A 23483-nucleotide genomic window follows, 5' to 3' on the forward strand; every position below is an offset into this window, starting at 1 on the left:
ATGAAGTTTTTTAGTTTGATGTTACTGATTTTTTTTTACTTTTTAAAATTTGTTCTAATTAATTATACATGACAGCAGAATGCATTTTGACACATTGTACACAAATGGAGCACAACTTCTCATTCCTCTGGCTGTACACAATGCAGAATCACACTGGTTGTGCAATCATACATGCACATAGGGTAATAATGTCTGTTATTTAACTTTTTAATTTACAAAGACACAGATATAATAAAGAATAAATTTTAATGGTTGAAAACAAATACAAAATAAAAGTAGCATTTAAATTAATGTGGTTTTCCTCCCTGCTCTGTTCTTAGTTGCTCTCATTATATCAAAGAAGACATTTGGTATTTGTTTTTTAGGGATTGGCTAGCTTCACTAAGCATAATCTGCTCTAGTGCCATCCATTTCCCTGCAAATTCTATGATTTTGTCATTTTTTAGTGCTGCGTAATACTCCATGGTGTATAAATGCCACATTTTTTTTATCCATTCATCTATTGAAGGGCATCTGGGTTGGTTCCACAGTCTAGCAATTGTGAATTGTGCTGCTATGAACATCGATGTAGCAGTATCCCTGTAGTATGCTCTTTTAAGGTCTTCAGGGAAAAGTCCAAGAAGGGCAATAGCTGGGTCAAATGGTGGTTCCATTCCCAGCTTTCCCAGGAGTCTCCATACTGTTTTCCAGATTGGCCGCACCAGTTTGCAGTCCCACCAGCAATGTACAAGAGTACCCTTTTCCCCACATCCTCTCCAGCACTTGTTGTTGTTTGACTTCATAATGGCTGCCAATCTTACTGGAGTGAGATGGTATCTTAGGGTGGTTTTGATTTGCATTTCTCTGACTGCTAGAGATGGTGAGCCTTTAAAGATTAACATTAAACAGATACATGAGGTGAGATGGAAAGGGAGAGAAAAGGGAAATTGCATGGTAATGGAGGGAGACCCTCATTGTTATACAAAATTACATATAAGAGGTTGTGAGGGGAATGGGAAAATAAACAAGGAGAGATATGAATTACAGTGGATGGGGTAGAGAGAGAAGATGGGAGGGGAGGGAGGGGGGATGGTAGAGGATAGGAAAGGTAGCAGAATACAACAGTTACTAATAGGGCATTATGTAAAAATGTGGATGTGTAACCGATGTGATTCTGCAATCTGTATTTGGGGTAAAATTGGGAGTTCATAACCAACTTGAATCTAATGTATGAAATATGATATGTCAAGAGCTTTATAATGTTTTGAACAACCAATAAAAAAAATTAAAAAAAAATAAATAAAAAAAAATAAATTAATGTGGTCTGCATATTCCTAGGTGTTAATAATAGGTACTCCATGATCATGGACTTACTAAAAGCTTATTTCTCTCAGCCGCATCTCCAATCCTTGCCACAGTTCTAATTGGTTTCCTTGAATGTCCTGACAAATATTTCTTTGATTTTATTTCCAGAAGTCTCTGAAATGGCTCATAATGCTATTTCAATTAGGTTTACACCAAGAACACACCAAATATAAAGCCAATGTTTCCCAAACCTGGACATACATCAGAATCATTAAGGGGATTTGTGAAATGTGATATCATTTTCATGGGTTCCGACTCAGGAAATTCAGGGAGGGATCCAATATCTCTTCAATCCCAGACAAGCAATGAGAAATAGCGGGTGGAGTCCAGAGGTACAATCACCAGTGTAGACAGCAATGTAGACACCTCTGTGGGGATCAGCAAAACAGCAGGTAGATCAAGGCACTCACATTCAAATGGCCCCCAATGAGGGACTGCCAGCAGTGGTGGTCATCTGTGTGACATGCCACTGTGCACACACCTTCTTTGTCTTTTCTGCATCCTTGCAGTGCAGTTCCATTTCACAATTTGTATAAACAACCAGTATGCGTTGCTCCCAGTCCTCGCCTCCGGTTCCCTTTGAACCTGTTCCATCAGGTCTTTACCCTCACATTTCCATTAACACTTCTCTTGCCAGGTGGCTTTCACTGCTCATCATGTAACCTACATAACATTCGACACAGTCCTGATCACGCTCATCCCTGAGACACTGCACTCCCCTGGCTTCTCTCCCTCTGCTTTATGCTTCTCCTACGACCCCTCTGCTGATCCTCCCTTCTCCTCTGCACGTCAGAGGTGCAATGACCCAGTGCTCCCTCTTCAGTCCTTATCTTCTCTATCTATATTTGTCCCCTCGGAGATCCATCCAGCACCTGTCTTTAAATACCATCCACCCGCTGGCAGTATTTCTGGCCAGACTGCACTTTCTAACTCCAGATTTCCATATAAAACTATCTATGGACATCTCCACTTGGATACTCTGTAGACAACTCAAACCCAGTGTATCCCATTTTAAACTTCTCATCTTTATTATTATTATTATTATTATTATTATTTCTTCCTCCTCCTCCTCCTCTTCCTCCTCCTTCTTGGTTCTTTTTATTGATACATGACAAAAGGACTCATTTTGACACAATTATAAAAGCATGGCATATAATTGGCTCTAATTCAATCCCCAGTACTTCTCCTTCTCTACCCCATCTCCCTCCCCCGTTCCCTTCCCTCTAGTCTACTGATCTTTCTGCCATTTACTTTTTGTTAAAGTTAGTGTCTTGTGGATGTGCATAATGGTAAGATTCAGTGTGGTGGGTTCATATGTGGGCAAAGGACAGTTAGGTCAGATTCATTCCACTGCCTTTCACTATGCTATCCTGCACCCCTTTCCCTTCTTTTCTCTTTGTCTACCCCATTGATCTCTCTTTATTCTTTTTTTAAAATCTCCCCTCCTTGTTTTGGATTAGCTTCCACATATCAGAGATAACATTCTACCTTTGACTTTTGGGGACTGACTTATTTCATTTAGCCCGATAGTCTCCAATTCTATCCATTTACTGCCAAATGCCAAAAAGTCATTCTTCTTTATGGCCAAGTAATACTCCACTGTGTATATATACCATATTTTCTCCATCCATTCTTCTGTTGAAGGGCACCTTGGTTGGCTCCATGGCTTGGCTATTGTGAATTATGCTTCTATGAACATTGGTGTGGCTGGTTCATTTCCTCTTAAATCTGGCACAGCATTTCCCAACTCACTGAATAGGGACTCAATTCTTCCAGTTGATCTGAACAATATTCTTGAAATCCTTGACTCTTCCCTTCTCCACACTCACTTGGATTCAATAAGATCTCTTAATGGCTCTGTCTTAAAAAATAAATTACCACTTCTCACTATCTTCTCTATTCTTGCTTTGATTAGAAGCAGGCTAGTCCTCTGTTGGATTATTATAGGAGCCTCCTAACTGGTCTCTCCATCTTAATTCTACTACTCCACAGAGTATCCTCAACATACAGTTCAGAATGTATCTTTTTAAATCTCTGAGATATGTCCCCATTTCAAAAATTTATCAAAGTCCCCTAAGAAATGCCAATGACCTATTACCCCATTCCCAACACCTGTCTTATCTTTCCTCCCTCCCTCCCCTCATACCCTCCATTCACCCGTCTCTTTGCTATATCATGAACACACCAGCACACGCCTCCTTATGACCTAAGGATCAGCCATCCCCTCTGCGTGGAATGCTTTTCTTCGGTTGTGTGCTATAGACCTTACTCAAGATGTTGCTCAAATCTTATACAATTGGGGGAGTTTGGGGATACCCCTTCCATTCTTATATGTCTCCCTAGTCTGGACTCTATAAACCTAGTATAGCAATGCATCTCCAGATCCCTTGGGACTGTCCCAACCTATAATTAGGACATCATTTTGAGATTGGGGGATTTTCATATCACCATTCCTATTCAAGAATGGCATGTGGGGAGCAGGTGGCCTACAGACAAAGGCATTTTACTCACCACTGAAGCCTGCCTAATGTGAGCAAGCAGTCATAAAGTTCATAGGTGCCAAGTTCACCTGGAGACTGTAATGGATTTAGTCCAAGGTCTCAATAAAGGATAAAATATTCCCCTGTGAATGTCCTCCTTCCAGCACCCAGGAGGGATAGCAGAAACCACTCTGGTTTCCTTATTCTGGTCACGGCCCCAAAGTGTCCTCTCTACCTTTACTCCCTTATTAATCTGCTAGTACACTGAGTAGCCAGGGTAGAAGTAGGGAAAGGAGCATGTTGATTATTTCACTCTTTTCACCTGAGTTCACTTTGGACTTGTGCCCGACACATTACTGCACAGCTTTCAAGAGTTAAACTGGGATGAAAATAGGAATAGAAAAATTATTAGCTTCAGAGGAATATGAGATTATCTTCAGATTTCAGTGACGTGTGCTTTCTCTCTTCTCTCTGTTTTGCATTGAGCTCCACTGTGTTTGGTTGCTACAGGTGCAAAATTGTGCCTGTTAGATTGGTAAGAGGAGAACACAATATGATCCATTAGAACAATCACGGTTTGATACCTAGGCAACACTAATATGTGATTCCAGTTTGAAGCAGCAAGTTGATCTCTAGTTCTGCATGGTATTGACCATTGTGTTGTGAATGCTGGTTAGCACTCCAGCTCATTTTGGAGTGGATTTTGATAATAAATAAAAGGCTCCTCTCTAATGCCTTTTCATTGATTGCTTCCATTATGTACCATTATGTACCTTAGCGATCCCCAGCCATATGTGACCTGGAAGCCATTACATTTCCATTTTCTAACACCTCCCAGCCAATAGTAATCCAAGTCCACTGCTCTATGATAAAGATCTAAACTGGTTAACATTCCCTTTATCATGTATGCACAAAATTCAAAGGTTTCATGCAATATCAATCAATGCATTCAAAATATATTGGGGCTTAAAGGAATAAAGAGGCTGCCTGGTATAAAAAAGAATGTACCTCCTTAGAAACACTAAGGAACCCCCAAACGATCAATTTTGAGAAAAGTCTATGCTTAGTATAGAGACATTTAAAATGTGCATCTCATGATGTAATACGTAACAGCTGAAGGTACCCTTCAGTGTGCTCCATTTGGAGCTCTGGCTGTAATTGACTCCTCTGGAAAGACTCCTTCGGACTTCTTCTTTAATTAGGATTAAAATGCACTGAGGACCCACAGGAGAGGCAGGAGAGGCTTTTTATTTCAGTCATTATCATTTCTCTCAGGCAAGATCACCATTCAGAAAAAGCTATGTAGACTCTCTAATCTTCAACAAGAGAGGTTCAGCCTGTTAACGAATTTCTCTTGCTTCTTAAAATCTGAAAATGGCTTTAAGGTAGCAGGTTTTATCAGAAAGACAACTGTTCACTGTTCCACTCAGATAATGCTGGTATCAATAGTGGCTTGGGGCATTTGTGACAAAATAAAAAGCATACTTCACTGGGAAGGGCACACACAGGGATCCAAGAAGGTGAAGTGGCAGGTTGTTCTAATGAGATAATGTTCTCTCAAAACTCACCTGGGACAAGGCAATTAGGTAAAATTAACATACACTGAAGAGTCGAAAGATACCAAAGAGCTACCAGAAAAGGAAAAGATAGATTATTTGACTACTAAAAATACAAAACACCACAATTTTTTCTTTAGTTGTAGTTGAACACAATACCTTCATTTTATTTATTTATTTTTATGTGGTGCTGAGGATCGAACCCAGTGCCTCGCACATGCTAGGTGAGCACTCTGCCACTGAGCCAGAACTCAAGCCCCACAAACAAATTTAAAAGGCAAACAACAACTTGGGCAGGGAAGATTGCAATGTGTTTGTCAAACTGAAGGTCAATGTCCTCAATATTGAAAAAAATTCTAACAAGACATAATGAAAACAAAAATATATAAAACATCACTCCAAAAGAAAATTTTAGCAAATGCAGTATACAAACACAATGGAATATTATTGGGTCATAAAAGGATGAAATCCTGTCATTTGTATCAACATAGATGGAACTGGAGGACATCAGGGGAAGTGCAATAAGCCAGGTACAGAATAATTGATGTCCCATGTTTTCACTCATTTGTGGAAGCAAAAAAAAAAAAGGAAAAAGAAACAAAAATTCAATCTCATGGGAGAATGGAAGAGTGGTTACTACAAACTGGAAAAGGGAGCAGGAAGAAGAGAGGTTACATGAGGACTATTGACAAACAGAATCAGTTCTGATATCCTATAGTGTAGTAAGGTAATTATTCATCAACAATGATTTATTTCTAAATAATAATAATAATAATAAAGAGTCTGAAGATTCCTAACACGTAGAAATGCTTAATGTGTAAGGAGATAGAAATGCTAATTACCTTGATTTGATTATTACATGTTAGATATATGTATCAAATTAACATACTATACCCCATAAATATATAAAGTATTGTTAATTAAAAATAATTTTTTAAAAGAAAACTGAGTAAAGAACAGAAAGCCCCCAAAAGAACTAACACCAATAAATAAAGCTTCATAATTAATCAAGGAAATTCAAATTAAAATAAGATCAGTTGCCACTATTAAATGCACACAGAATTAAACCCATTATTTAATTTATTTACTTATTTATGTTTTACACCAGGGATTGAACCCAGGGGTGCTCAACTCCTGGGCCACATCCTCAGCCAGTTTTATTTTTTTATTTTGTTTCTAAGTTGCTTAGAGCCTGGCTAAATTGCTGAGGCTGGCTTTGAACTTGTGATCCTCCTGCCTCAGCCTTCCAAGCCACTGGGATTGCAGGAGTGCACCACCGTGCCTGGCTAAACCCATTTTTAAAGAGGTACTTCTGAGGATTTTTTAAAAGGAACAACTTTGAGAAATTGAAAAAAAAAAGAAAGAAGAGCTACATCCAATTTAGTAAGAATATCAGGATGAAAGAGTAGAGGGAAGATAAATTGTTAGAAATGTCTTGAAGAAAAATTTGGCAACACACATAAAATATAAAAATTGTACAGATCTATTGGAACTACAATTCAACAGCTAGGAAAAATGTAACTGTTTACCTTTAATTTAAGGTTTGATGTTTAAATTTAAAACCTAATGAATTATTAACATTTTAATAAATAACATTTCACATAGTTAAGTGGATTTAAAAATATCTAAACTAGTGATTTCTTTTTTATTTTTAGTTTTTAGTTTTTAGTTGTACACAATACCTTTATTTTATTTATTTAGTTTTATGTGGTGCTGAGGATGGAACTCAGGGCCTCACATGTGCTAGGTGAGTGCTCTACCACTGAGCCACAACCCCAGCCCCCAAACTAGTGACTTATTAACATAATACCTACCCACTTATTTTGAAATAAAATAAAAGTTTTCAAAATAGTTCACTTCCCTCCATGTTCTCATTTGCATGTGCTTTCTGTTTCTCTCTGGCTTCGGACTCTGCTTTGTTGTCCTCTGAGAGAGCCTAGGCATCAAGACAGTGCCACTAACTTCAGGGGGCTTGAGTTCCAACCTACCCCTGCCTCCTACTACCTTGTGCACCTGGAATAGTCTCTTATCCCGGCTAACTTCACTTGCTCATCTTGCCAACTGGCAATAACCATCCAACTTAAGCCCTAAAACAGTCACAAACATTGCAGAGATACTATGTACTTAGCACAGGACCTGCCTCATACTGAACTTAATGAAGAGCAATTCTTAAACCAAATGCTTATTAATAAACATGTCCTTTTATGCCACTGACTACTGAAGCCTTAACTGTGGGAGTTTAAAATTCCATCATTGCTGAAATACTATTGAAATTTGGTTCATCACATAAAAAATCACACCATCCTGCCTCTATAATGAATGGTACTATGAGGGAATTGGCCCCTAAATTTTGAAAAAAAAATCTTAAGTTCCTACAACTCATTAAATAAATTAGATAAATTGGTTTATCTATAAAAGATTGAGCATGATGCAGCTATTAAAATTGTTAGAGATGCATTAAACTTTACTTACTAGGTGTTTACGTGAACTTCTGTTTCCCCATCTGGGAAACTAAAGACAGATTAGAAATCATTCTTACTCACTTTCAGCTATTTTTATCCATTTTTCCTGTATGTGTTCAGTAATTTAGAGTTTTGGTTTGTAATTGGATTAAATTTAGGGGCTTAGAAGTGGAATTGAAGGTGTTTTACTCACACTTCAAGAAAAGTAGTTTGTTGTGTTTACCAGATTTGTTTTCAGGGAATAATGGAATATGAATGATGCCCCAGGACTTTCGTAATATGGCAGCCCTTCAAGTGACCCCACCTGTTTCAAGTGAGAGAATCTCTTCTACAGTGCATGCTGATAAAGACAATTCCGATGAGTTCAATCAGAAAGAGATCAGCCATCCAAAGTCTGCTCCAGCCACCATCATCAAAAATTCAAGGGATGTTTGCTCATGTTAAAAAAAAAAAGAGAGAGAGAGAGAAAAGAGAAAAATAAGTTGTTTCAGAAATTTGTATTTAATCTTGCCATTGCTATCTAAAATACCCAGAAAAGCATGAAAAAAATGCAGAAAAAGTACACAATCCTATGACAAGCACCCTGGGAATACGGAAAATGACATCAGATAGATCAAATAAATACCAAATAGCTGATATTGTTTCTCCTTTTCAGCTGTGGAAGGTTCATCCAGTACTCCCTTCTCTCTGAATCTCTCTCTCTCCTTCAGCTCCTGCTACTCTGGGTCCCCAAGGTCCCATTCTCCTCCCACATCCCCTTGTGGTGAAGGCTGGGGAAATAGCTTCGGCCTATAAAAAGAAGGCAACATTCGATTCGGTACAATCAGGCAGCTAGAAACAATCACATTTATTTCTAAGCCAAAAAAATCACAATCAGGAAAATATAAATTAAAAATTCTGGTCAGAAACTTGGGTGGACCAGCAATTTGTGTTGTCTCAAACCCTCCAGGGGATTCCGATGCCCTGAGCTACTTACTCCATCCTAAAGGTTTTGTTTCTCCATCCTCGACTGTCAAATAAGTTGACAAGAATGTCACCCATTAGTCACCTACAAAGATCTCCCTACTTGTTTTCTTCTAATATGTCTATTTATGAAAGGTTATATCTCACCTGAATAATACGGTAAATTAGACAAAGTAGCATTAATTCTACCACACGTGTGTGTGTGTGTGTGTGTGTGTGTGTTCTACCCAGACATGCAAAAACTGAAAAAAACAGTCAGCTGAAAAACTGAAGCTTGAGGTCCTTGAGATTTTACTTGTGCCTTCTGTATTGAGCATCTGATTAAGAAGTAGGGTGCCCACAGTTCAACAGCGTGTTCTGTTCATTGCTTCCTATGGCTTACTGTCACCATTCATCCCAATATTATAATCCCTAGTAATAATGAATTCAGCATCTATTTCTTTATAACTTAAAAAACAGTACATTAAATGCATTCTGAAGCATTTGCTGCCAATCCCTTGCTTCTGTGTCTGGCCGGTGAAGGTCAAATTTAAGTATAACTGCGCCTCCCCTCCACCCCACTCCACCCGAAACCCCAGAGATGAAAGATTCCAAGGTGTGCTTTATTTTTGAGAGCCTAGTAATTAAAAGAGAAGTGAATTGTCCTTGGATTTTCATCCCACAGTTGTGGCTGAGTGTCATTTGCTAATGGGTCTTTCTGTCACATTTGTTTATGCTACAGTCTTAGATGTCCTGGCTACCTTTCAAAGTACTTTCTTTGCTCAGAGGTGAGAAGATCACACATTTTATACAATCTGAAATAGTTTTCCAAGAGAGCTAACATCAGATTGATACAACTTTGAGCTGCTGGAGTCTGTTCTTATTAAATGAATGTCATACAATCTTTGCAACAAGAGTCACAGGAGAACAAATGTATCCATGAGGGGTTTTGCTTTCCTTCTGATGGCATTCTATTCAGAAAGCAATCTCCAGTTAAACCCATAGCAGGTTGTAAGGGATGACATAACTCATGCCAGGTACTGCAGTGGTACTCTGTCTTTAGCAAAGCACATACTGCTTCCTTTGGAAAGGAAATGACCTTCTGTTTCAATCTAGGAGCAAATCATGCTGCTCTGTGTACTTTCCTCCCCAGATTGTGAAAACCTGGAGCCATAGAACTCCTTTCCAAACTCTCTTTCAGCAAGAACTACATATTAGGCTTAAAATATTCTCCACAGAAATACAATGCTTTACAATAATAGACTGTGTTTTTGAATCAATGGTTGAATAATGCAACTCCATTCCATCAATGCCTAAAGCAAGGGGCCCGGCTTTCAGGACTGCCAACTAGATGATGACTCAGTGAGTTCCACTGAGCTGGCATGATTTATGATTAAACCACTGTGCCCAGCCAGTGCCTCTTGTCCCCAGATTCTCTACTTCTCCTTTTCTCCAGTTGTGCAGTCACATCTCATTTGGATTCCCTGGGTTGAAATTCATGGAATGCTGCTTCCACCTCCATGAGCCTCAGTAGCAGAATTCCATAGGTCAGAAATTCCATGGTGAGAAAGCACAGAGGACAGGGCTTGTTCTCTGCTCCGTTTAAAGACAGCCGGCAATTTTCAATGTGCCCTTACCTGCAGCGTATACCCCTCACTCCTGCCAAATGCACAATCAAATGCCAAGCACATGTATCTGAGGATTTAAAATTCACAATAAAACATTGTAAGAATATCTGTGCCAGAGTGTGATGCAAGTCCCAGGCTCATTCCTTTTTGCATTTGAAGTAAGTGGGCTTCCATGTTCATTGTTTCATGTGGTATCATTATATCCCTGCTCTCAGCCAATTCTAAAGCATTCTCCATGACAATATTTTCCAATCCCCCCTCTTTTTTTTTTTTTGCACCAAGACAAACATGTAAACTCTCCAAGAGAAGCATGAGGTGCAAGAGGGGCAGTGCAAGTTCACTCTTTGAAGACATTCCAGGGTTCAGCCATGTATCTTCCCATTTTGTTTCCACCACCAGTCACTTTATTTGAACACATACAAGTGCAGACACCAGTCATCCTCATCTTCTATAGTTTTCCAACCAGCCATAGCCTGAGATAAAACTTGGCAAAGGAAAAAAAAATAAAAGACTTCAGGAGCTGGGGTTGTATCTCAGTGGTAGAGCACTTGCATCACACACGTGAGGCCCTGGGTTTGATCCTCAGCACTACATAAAATTAAGTAAATAAAGATATTGTGTCTATCTACAAATATATATATTATATATAAGTATATATACACACTTCAGGCAGAACAGGATCAAATCAAAATAAAATTGTGAGCTTGACAAGGCCTCCCTTGGTTACTTTCCTACCTGGCACTTGAGAATCCTCCTTCCATTCAGGCTGCCCACACCCTGCCAGCCCACTGAGCACTCAAGCTTTTCTCTTGAGTCACCTCTGTGGGATCCTGTATGGACTTCCACTTCCTGAATAGCACCTGGTTATCTGAATCTCTCCTCATACATGCAATCTCTTCTCAAACTCTCCTCTCCTCATGAATACATCAAATACTATACATTTTATGTCATTATCTCTCTCTCTCTCTCTCCATCTATCTATATCTATCTATCTATTTATTTATTTGCCAGTCATGAAAAACTCTGTGTCATTCTAATGGGTGACACCTTTCTGTCCTTCTGCAAGCAGCAAATGTAAACAGTCTCTTTCTGAGATTAGCTTGGCCCAAGGAAGTGATTGAAGGGAGAGTTGTTTTTTTGTATCCCTGGTGGAGTTTTGGGTCAGGTAGTCCATGCAGAGGCCATTACGACCTGGAATTGTTCCCCCACTATCCTGATGCTGTGTTTAGGAAGAAGCTTTTTCTTAAATAAAGATACCATTTTAAAACATCTTTTAGTCTGCTCAACCCTGTCTTCTCAGAGGATTTGAGGAAAGACACCAAATATTCTTGCAAAAGAATGAAAGACAAAAATAAAATGGTTCCAGTGTACATTGTTCTTACTTACTTGGCAATAGCAAAATTCATCAATAGCAACACTCTAAGTATAGATTCAAAATTAAATGGATAGATTATTATCACATAGATGAAAGGAATAAAACTGCATAATAGAATAAAAGGTATATGAGGGGGAAAACTATGATTTAGAGATTATATATGGGTCTTTTTGTTTCTTTGATCTAATGCTTGGAAACTCAGCATGTAAATGTGATAAAGCATAACATTTAATGTTATACATTTCTGTGTAAATTTTTTTAACCACTATACATAATTTTGACAACCACAGCTATGCATTATGGGAAATCTGAGCCAAAACATACAGGAATGTGAGCCAACGAGAGAAGGGGAATTGATGAAGAAAAATAATTGAGGATTTTCCAAATGTGCAGAACTAAATTTAGTCCTGTAGCTACATAAGGAAAGTCTTAACTAAAATAGACATGCCATTCAGTGTTTTTGAAATGGTAAGTGGTCTTCCAGCATTATTTTGCATTGTTAGAACCTTTAGCCATTAGCCCAGAAATACTAACTCCTACTTGCCCTAGTGTCTTCTCTGTATCCCCAAACTTTGATAAAGATCATAAATTTCTTTAGTATACACAAAACTCAACTTTTTACTGAATGATTCCTTCAAATGCATTCTAAATGGGATTATATGCATTGGCACACAGAAGTGCGGGTAAGCAGTTACAGGCAGTTTCCAATTTAAAACTTGATTGTATTCCAAAAATGAATTTGAAAGTTGGTTCACTGGAAGGTTTCCTCTTGTGGAAATAAATTCTGAATAGTTTTCTGGACGGCCCACAAGGGTAAAGCCAGGCCATGATATACCACAGTTCTAGTAGCACAGTCTAAATTCTGGGTCCAGACAAAAGGGCCTGTTTGGTAGATAGAGTAGGAGGAAAAGGAATATAGAAAGGTTGGCTCCTCTTTCTTAGCATGTGAGTTGTTTGGGGCTGTTATAACAAAATACCATAAAGTGTGTGACTTACAGACAACAGAAATTTATTGATCACCATGCCGTAGGCTGGAAGCCCAAGACCAAGGTGCAACAGATTCAGTGCCCAGTACCTCATGACTGCCCACTTTCTCATAGACAGCCACTTTCTCTAAGGCTTTTTATTTTATTTTGTTGGCAAGCTAGTAGCAGTTCTCTTTTATTTAAATTTTATTTTCTATTGTATATATTTAAAATGTACAGCATGCTGTTTTGATATACTTAGAGAAATCACCTTCCATGGTTATCTTTTTATGTATGTGTATAGTAAGAACACCTAAATTATTATATTCATCAAATTTATGGTGTACAGTACAATATTATCAATTATACTCTTCATGCATACATTAGATCTCTAGGTTCGTTCACCCCACCTGATTGCAAATTTGTACCCCTTGACATACTTCCCTGCTTTCCTCCCCCAGTAACCATGGTTCTCCTATTCTGTTTATTTGCTGTTTTTACTCAAGATCCACATGGAAGTTAGATCATAAAGTACTTTTCTTTCTGTCCCTGGCTGATTATTTTACTTAATATAATCCTCCAGTTTCATCCATGTCGTCACAGATGGGAGCACCTCATAATATCCCACACATATATATGGGCACACTTAAATATATATATATATATATATATATATATATATATATATATATCACAATTTCTTCATCCATTCCTCTGTCAATGTACACTTAAAAGTTGTTCCCATTTATTAGCTATTGTGAATGATGCTTGAAAAGCACATGGAGGTGTGGATGTCTCTTTGACATACTGATTTCCTTTCCTCTGCATATATACCTAGCACAGGGATTTCTGGGTCATATGGTAGCTCTTCTAATTTTTTGAGAAAACTTCTTACTGTTTTCCACAATGGTTGTACCTAGTTACACTCTCACCAGTAGTGTATAAGGATCCCCTTTGTCCACACCCTCATCAATATTTTTCATTTCTGACATTTTAATAATAGCTGTCATAAAAGGTTTGAGGTGATCTTTCATTGTGGCTTCGATGTGCATTCCCCTGGTGACTGGTAATGTTAAAGATATATTCATTTACCTGTTGTTATCTTCTTGGAAAAATGTCTATTCAAGTCCTTTGCCCATTTTTTAATTGGGCACAACTTTGTCACTTTCCAAAGGCCCCACCTCCTAATATTCTGGGAATGAGGATTCTAACATGTGAATTTTGTAAGGATATAAACCTCAGACCACAGCATCTAGGATTAGTATTATTACATTCTAATTAGTTAGCCATTCTCTCCCCTCCCGTTTCTTATTCCCCCTTCCTTGCTAGGGTTCTTATTCTCAGGGGCACCATGAGGTCTTTGTGACATACTTCCAGGTCCCCCGCCCTCCCAACAAAGAGCTTCAAGCTCCAAGATACCTTCATTATCTTCATCTCCATCCAACACTGCTGGCTAATGCCAGGACCCCAGCAGAATGGGAGACAGCACTGGACAGACACATTTACAGCTAGTTAGTTCTGCACCCATAAATTTCCTTATTGGGCTGGGATTATATTAATGGCAGCAGTTCCTCTAATTGTTTGTTCTGGCTTTTAGGAGATTAAATTTTCATTAAGAAAAAAAACCAATAAATTATCAGATGACCAGTTGTGGCAATAAAAAAGCTCTGGCAAGTGTCTGGATGGCAGAAGTCCCTTATTATTTCTTGTTTCTGTGCAAGTTGTGAATCATTTTTTAAAAAATAACCTATGGCTTCTGTCTTTCCTTTTGTCTTGAATGTTCTTGAGCATGTTTTTTTCTCAACACCCAGCGCTCCCTTGAACAGACACGTTTCTCTTGAAGGACATGCCGTTTGTCTCTGTCTAGTCTAATCTTGAAGTCTGTTACTGGAGACCACGTCCTCCTTCGGTGAAGCCTGAACTTGGGTCAAGAGATGGCAAAGAAGACACAGCTCAGTGCAGACTCCAGATGGGTATTGCTGCCAGCTTGAAGACTGGACAGCAGATGGGGAGGGACCCCATCCACTTACCCACACACTCTCAGCATCCATCCATGTGGGGTCAGGGAGACCTCAGTTCAAATAGGAGCTTTTCCATTTACTAGGTGATTATTGCCAAGTCTTTAATTTTAGTTTCCTCTTGAAACCTGAGATAAAATCCATATCAAAGAATCTCTATGATAAAGTTCACATTTGGAAAGATATCAAAATGCCTCACTCTTCATTCTCTTCCCCTGCACTAATACTGCCATTGTCAATCAGCTGAGTTCATAAATATTGGTCCCAAACCCATTCTGTTATTTTCTTATAAAGTTTTTTTGAGGTATTTAAATTAAAAATTTTAATAAATGCACTTTTCCTTTACAAAGATGATGTGTCTTTCTTCCACATAATCTCTCACCTCTAAAATGGTGTTAATTATAAGATGTCTTTTTTTTCATCTTTGGAGCATCAATGTCATTATAAGGTTTGGAAGAAACAGAAGTGCATTAATAACCACCTTTGCTCTCTCAGTAACATGTAAGAAAGGACAACAAAGAGCAGGGCAGGGGGCAGTGTCTGTCCCAGTCTCCCAGATGGGGCAGTGGGGCCCACTCCTCTCTAGGCAGCTCCAGATGCCCTTGTGACTGGAATCCACATGGAGGAACCTGAGGCAGTTTGCACACGTCCCTCCTGTGGCTATTCAAGTCCATGCCTGGCCACTGCCCATATTCTGACAATAAGGTCCTCAGAGCTCAGGATCCTCTCTGGCTGTCCACTTAAAATGCAAGGAAAGATGGGAAGTGGATTCTTGGTGATCTAAACATCACATCATGCCCCATAAATGCATACATTTGTGATTCATCAATTAAAGTGACATTCATAAAAGAATATATAAAAATTAAATCTGGGCCATTCCATCTGCTGGCTTTTGTCTATCTTAGCTGTCCACTTTCATTGGAGCCAATTTCTTTTTCAATCAAGGACCTGTCTTCCCTCTATTCATTGCAGCCTCTTTGTTTCTGAATTGAGGACCTGTCTTTGGGGCTGGCACACAGCAACATGGTATGCAGCAATGTGTTTGTAGAACACAGGTGGCCATCCTCCTTGTTACCTCTTTCTAGCTCTGGCTGTTGTCATGGGTCCGGGCTGTGGTCCCTCCATGGGGTCACCTGGTAAAGAGGGAATTTTCTTCTGACAGTATGCCCTGGGAAGATTTGCTGCTCTCTGTCTCCAATCCATGGATGATCATGCAGGAGCTGGGTAGGGGGTGTGCAGGGACATTCTGGGAGGTTACTCAGAGATAGGGACCCTCACATGCAGGCTGCAAAGTGAAATAGCATGCAGGCTGGCTCTTCTGTTTCTCTTCTCCTGACAGCTTGTCCTCCTCATCCAGCTTATGCTCAGCAATTTTCAAGGGTAAAACTCATTATTATTAACTTTAGTCACTGTGCTGTACCACATGTGGGCTCTGAGTGTGACCTTGGATAGATAGGGTCTTTCTGCCAGTTATCTACTCTGGTGGTAGGCATGAGAATACCCACCTGATCAAGAGTGGGTTGCTGATATAGGCTTCAGTAAATGTGCCAGGAGGGAGCACCCAAAGGTGCAGCTATGCCAGTTCCTCACTCATATCCTGTTCAATCTGCGTAGAATGTCGTCTCCCCCTACCCTGCATCCAATGGGGGCAGCCTTGTGGAAAGCCAGCACACCTTAAAGTTCATACACATTTTTTCTTCATAAATTTTATTTGTTTAATTAGTTATACATAACCATAGAATGCTTTTATGCACTTTGATATACATAAATGGGGTATAATTTTTTTCTGAGTGTACATGTTATGGAATCATATTGGTCATGCAGTGATATATATATGGTAATAATGTCTGTTTAATTCTACTATTCTTCCTATCCCCATATCCCCTCCCTCTACCTAATCCAAAGTAACTTTATTCTTCCTAGCACTACCCCCATTCCCCCCATTGTGAATTAGCATCTGCATGTCAGAGAAAACTTTTGGCCTTTGGTTTTTGGGGATTGGCTTATTATGATATTCTCCAACTCCATCCATTTACTGGCAAATGCCATAATTTCATTCTTCTTTAAAGCTGAGTAAAAGATCAGTGTGTATATATACCCCATTTTCTTTATCTATTGATCTATTGACAACATCTTGGTGGGTTCCATAGGTTAGCTATTGTGAATTGAGCTGCTATAAACATTGATGTAGCTATGTTAAAAGGCCATTCTGGCTGTGTTCAGTAAAGGGAGCCATACTGCCAATGCTGTACCAACCAAGGATGGTCACAAAAGTAGCTGGCTCTGGAGCTTGTGGTCTATCTATACCTCCCATCCCCCACAAAACACATTTCTGTCCTAAGTCATACCCATATGTCCCATGGAGTAGAGTGAGTTTTTTAAGGGATCACTACAGGTAAGAATCAGTGATCTTTTCTGCTCTACATCAAAACTGAGATCATGTCACCATCCCAGGGAGCAGGAAGCCAGAGCTCTGACAAGGCCTGGAGAGCATGGGTTTGTTGAATGAGCCCCTTGACCTTTGAGTGAATTACTTAGCGCCAGCATAGTGTGTACTGTGTAGTAGACAATAACTTGCTAATGATGAATTAATGGACACAAGAACAGCAACCTTCTAATCCTGCTACAGGAACACCAAACTGTTCTGCAAGTGAAATCAGTGGTACTGTCTGTAATAAGATTCCAAAAATCTTAATGTCACTCTTCATCAAATCTAGCAATTCTACTTTATTTATTATTATAATAAGTCAATCAGTTTGATTATTTTTATCTCTGTTTTAAATCCCCAGGTTGGTGATCTAGCAAGCTATTGCCTAAACTGAATATAGTATTAGGGGTCACTTTTTTAATTATTATGATTCATCCAATTCTGATATTTAATTTAGATGAAAGCTATTAAAATTACTCACTTCCTGGTTGTTACCAGAGCTTCCTATTGTAAATATCCTATAATTATAAAGACATAGGCGGTACATGAAAGTGAAAGCTAAAAACAACACACCAACTTTCAATTAAGTACCAATTTTAAAGTCACTAGGTCAGATTCTGGATAAAAGTTTTTTGTTTTGTTTTGTTTCAAATAAAAATGGTGTGTGTTGTATTAAAGTTAAAGCATTAACAATAGCCATACATTCTTGTATTTCTTGGTCTCAGATTCTCTAATATTATTTTATTTGCTGACACTAAAGCATGCAGAATTTATTCCATAGAAAGATGTGAGTGCATTATTTTTGTCACTAGAGGGCAGGAAATTAAAGTACATCATTTCCAAACCCCTTGAAGATAAAAGTGCTACATTTAGGAAATCATAATTATTCCTAAAAGCAGGAAATAATTCAGTAGATAAGTATTATCCTATTGAATAATTCATAAACACTAATAAATGTAACAGATGATAAACTCAATTTGTTTTACTTTGATAATTTTTACAGGAAAGAAATATGAATTTCATTGGATGATAATCTTAAGAATGAACATTTCTCCTAACACATAATATATCTTTTGTTTAACAGTTTTCATTTGCTGTGAAAAAAAATCCCTTCTTTTTGCTGGGCCTGTTTGTTATGCCATGGGCTTCTTTTCTCAGAAGTGTATTTAACCTGTTAACTCTAGTTAATTGTTTAAAATTTTAAACAATGGGACTCTACTGATTTCTAGTCACTTTCTAAATGGCTTTCCAAGTGTCCTTCCTCCCTGGTATGCACAAGATCTCCAGGCTAATGTTGTGAGAGGTTTTTGCACACCTAAAAGTTTTGGAAATACCCACCAAATAAACCAGACAAGGCTCAGTCCCTTCCCATACACCTTGGATTCAAAATACAAAGCCATAGTTAGAAATGTAAATGACAAAATTATACAAAGTGTCGTTAGTGATCTATTGGCAGTCGCAGTAGCACCAATGAAGCTGAAGCAGGTCACAGAATTAAGGAGTACACCGTACATGAGAAAGCAAGGCCAGTGCTATTTCTCCTTTAAAATTGATTGCATTAGTAACTGACATCTGTTCATTGTCTTTCTAGGACATAAGATCTTGCATGTTTCACTGAAACAAAAGTTTACTAAGCACCTGATCAATGCAATGGGTCGGCAAGGGAACTATGAAGAAGACAAAGTTAAATCAGATATGGGGTCTTCCTTTTAAAAATTATAGTTAAAAGGTGAGATAACATTCTGACTGGATTGAGATGAAACCTTAGAGTAGTTTTGATTTGCATTTCTCTAATTGTTAGAGAAACACTTTTTCATATATTTAATTTTTTTTCTAGTTATACATGGACACAATATCTTTATTTTGTTTATTTTTACATGGTGCTGAGGATCAAGCCCAGTGCCTCACATATTCGAGGCAAGCGCTCTGTCACTGAGCCACAATCCCAGCCCTCATATATTTGTTGATTGATTGTATATAATTTTCTGAGAAGTTTCTGTTCAGTTCCTTGGCCCGTTTATTGATTGGGCTATTTGTTTTTTTGTGTGTTTAGATTTTTGAGTTCTTTATATATTCTAGAGATTAGTGCTCTATCTGATGTGCGTGTGGTAAAAATTTGTTCCTATTCTGTAGGCTCTCTGTTCACCTCACTGATGATTTCTTTGGCTGAGAAGAAGCATTTTAGTTTAATCCATCCCATTTATTGATTCTTGATTTTAATTCTTGTGCTACAGGAGTCTTATTAAGGAAGTCAGGGCCTAATCCCACATGATGGAGATTAGGGCCTACTTTTTCTTCTATTAGGCACAGTGTCTCTGGTTTAATTCCTAGGTCCTTGATCCATTTTAGGTTGAGTTTTGTGCATGGCGAGAGATAGGGGTTTAACTTCATTTTGTTGCATGTGAATTTCCAGTTATCCCAGCACCATTTGTTGAAGAGGCTATCTTTTCTCCAATGTATGTTTCGATCTAAGGATGCTGATTAATAATGGGGTTGGAGGGGGACCATGGGAGGATTAGATGAACTCTAGATAGAGCAAAGGGAAGGGAGGGGAAGAGGAGGGGGCATGGGAGTAGGAAAGACAGTGAAATGAGATGGACATCATTTACCCTAAGTACATATATGAAAACACAAATGGTGTGACTTTGTGTACAACCAGAGATATGAAAAATTGTGCTCTGTATGTATAATATTAATTGTAATGCATTCTGCTGTCATATATAACAAATTAGAATTTTTAAAAAGGTGAGATAACATTTTATTGCATACTGATGCAATAAAAACAATAGGGGGCTTTTCTTAAACATTCAGAATGTTCCAGGCACTGATGTCTTTAACACTTAATCTTTATAACAAATGACTCAAGGATTTTTAGATAGAATTTTAAACAAAATTTAAGCATGTAAATGATCATAGACAATTGTTCTTGGAGGTGTGAGAAAAAAATACAAAGGAAATGGAAGAATATTCTTGTCAAAAGCCAGGCAAGAAACGAGACCTGATGTAAGAGGACAGCTGTTTGAGGATGAACCAAGTATTTAGTTCACAAAATCAGCAGATGCTTCAGTATAATTGTCCAGCCCCTTTCTGTTCAGATGTAGAAACTGAAATGCAAAATAGGTGTATAACTTGCCCAAGGTCACCCACCTAGTAACTATTCACATCAGAATTCAAATTCAGGAGATTGGACTTCAGATCGTGGGCATTTAACTATAACAGAAAAGTAAAAGAAAAGGTTGAATAAGGGTCAAAAGAAGACATACTAAGCACCCAGGCATTCATAGGAGAGAGAAAATAACTTTTTCTGATGGAATCAGAAAAGAGTCATGAGGCAGAACATTAGGTTAAGTTATGGTGAACACAAGAGGCATGGAGGTAGGTGACCAGAGGTCAGAGGTGGGACTGCACACAGGAGGCCCAGAGGAGATGTGTCTGGTTTGATGGAGAAGGATCAACAGCAAGCCATAGGTGGCCGGAATTTGGAAGAAGTTAATTAGGTCTCTCTTTTACAATTAGTCCCACTCATAAGGGCTTCGCCCTCATGACTGAATCCCAAAGGTCCCTCCTCTTAATACTATGACATTGGGGATCAGTTTCAACAAATGATTTGGGAGGGGGAGCACAAACGTTCAGACCACAACAGTTACTGTACAAATAAATCTCAGAAATGCCCAGAAGAGTTGTCCACTTTGGAAAACAAAACATTTGTCTGGGGAAGATATCTTCATTCTAGATGTTTCATTCAAATTCCTGGAATAAAACAGATGGCATCATCTGTTGGAATTTTTAAGGAGATGCTTTTGCAGTAGTGTAGACAGGCTAAAGGCAACTCAAAGTCTGTTGAAGCTTATTCAAGGGCTACTGACAGCTGGAAACCATTAAACCCTATAGGTCTCAGTGATTAGGAAGTGATCGTATATTTTTGGAACTGGGAGGACCAAGGCCTTGTGAGAACAGAGAATATTGAGCACACTCATCAATCCCATATTCTAGTAAGACTTGGTGATTTCAAGGAGGCTAAAGAAGGAGGATCACAAGTTCCAGGCCAACCTCAGCCATTTAGTGACACCCTGTCTGAAAATAAAAACTAGAATGAACTGTAGCTCAGTGGTAGAATTGAAATCTAAGCAATTTCATCCCTTTTCCCACCAGTTGTGACACATAATATCCTGCTATGGGCTCTGAGAGTTGGCCCCACAACCCCAAAGAAGACTAATCTTTTTTAGAGATGGCGTTTGAAACATCATGTGCAACACCTTCAGTTTCAGCTAAAGGCAGGAACTGGGGAGCCTTTTAGCAGGCTTATGTTTTACAGAGCTCTGGATTCACTAGACACAAGTAAGAGTAGAGCTGCCTGAAGCAGGAAAAGTTCTGCCCTGGGATCGATCCTGTATGAAGTGCTTATCCTCACAGGTCCTGAGCAAAAGTTCTCACTTCATCCAATGAGGAAGAGAATGTACCTTATTTTTATTTACATGACCCGCTGTCATGACACTCCGCACAGTGTGCACAAAGAGCCAGAAGGCTTCTGGTCATTCCCTAGGGCAGCAAACAATCCTACAGGACTTGAGCCTTAAGAGACCCCTGGAAGTTGATAGAAAGATTTCAATAGGAAACACATTTGCAAAAGGAACCCATTTGTTCTAAATAGGAAATGTAAAGGCTAACATATTATTTTTCATTTTCATTCTTACTACTTTGGCTGAAACTCATACAAAAAAAATCAACACATATGGACTTTACAGCTGAACATTTTTTTTCTCCAGCTTCTCAGTTCCTTTTTCAGTCTCAAAATAGGCAATTACAGAGGCAAATAAAAACCTTTCTGTGATCCAAAGGTTTTGAAGGAGCCAGGGCCACCTACACATTGGGCAGCAGGTCCTCTGGGACGCATTCAGTGGGAGCCACATATGAAAGTGGAAACCAACAGCTTTGGTTCTGGCTTGGAAACATATGGTGCAATAAATTATCAGCATGCAGTCTATAATTAAGGATGCAGTTTCTCTATAATAACGCCTGTGTGTGCATGTGCCTGGCCGCCCATTACCTTCTAGCATGGAATTGGATATGGTCAAGCTTTAGTCTGGTGTAACACTGATGCTTTGGTGACTATAATGAGCAGGCTCTGAATTATAAATGTCTCCCCCACCCACTCCACCAGCCTCCACACAGCCAACAGCACTTTCTTCTTTCATATTTTGTATGATGTGACCCCATTATTTGGACCATGAGCAAATGAGATCAGGGACTGAGGTCTCAGTCAGTGGCTATGAGATCAGAGACTGAGGTTTAAGTTTGCGACTATGATGAGCAGCCTATGAGTGGTTCAGCCTGAGGACCCCATGCAGTTACTCTGCACTGAAGAGTGTCAATCTGATGTACTTAAATCTCTCTCTAGAGAAATCTCAATGGAAGCAGAAGCCAGGTGGCAGAAGCTCCAGGAGCAGGCACTAACTATGGTGCAAAATGAAGAAGAATAGTGAAGGAGGTTGAAGGAAGTGGCAGAGAAGCAGTAACTTGGTATAAAGTGCTGCAATAGAGGCTCTATTACACCAGACTAATGGTGTGATTAGAATAGGGAGCAGGGAGCAGTAAGTGCCAGATTCTGACACAAGTATCACTACATTCTGAACAGCCATGAACCACATGGCACCTCCTTATGCTTGGCGTTGAAATTGCATTTCTCTGGGTATCTAGATGAAAACTCCTATCACTGTGTTAACATATGCATGCCTCTGTGCCTTGCAATTGAAAAAAATCTAAACAGAGAAGATTTTGTGTTGAAAATACATTTGTACATGTCAAAATCATTCCTATGTAGAACATTATTTTGGAAGACATAGACAATGGATGAGTCGAAGGCTTGGAGGAACTTAGCTTCTAACACCAAGGTATAGGTGCTGCATTTCATCTCTGTCTAACCAAATGAGTGCCTGCTACCTTCCAGAAATTTTGCTAAGACAAAATTATTGGCAGTTTGGGAAAATAGTTACAAGTAATTTGGAAGAAACATGAACTGTTACAGATTTTAATTTCTACTGAATATAGGATTACCATATTTATGCCAATACAACTATATTCTGTGTTCTTTGAGTGCTATAAATGCCTTTTAGAGACTTTTGTGCCTATGCATGACTTCACATAAGCATTAGAATGTGTGGTGTTGGTCATCACTTCTTAAGTGTGAGTTGTCAAGACACCTGGTTTGGCATTTAGATAGACAGTCTTAGAATGGCCATGGATTTATGGCTGCATGGATTTCCCCACTATAAATCAGTGAAAGGA

This window comes from Marmota monax, unplaced genomic scaffold (genome assembly GCF_021218885.2).
Source record: "Marmota monax isolate L192 unplaced genomic scaffold, Marmota_monax_Labrador192_F-V1.1 WCK01_AAM20220418_F8-fsc00044, whole genome shotgun sequence".
NCBI lineage: Eukaryota > Metazoa > Chordata > Mammalia > Rodentia > Sciuridae > Marmota > Marmota monax.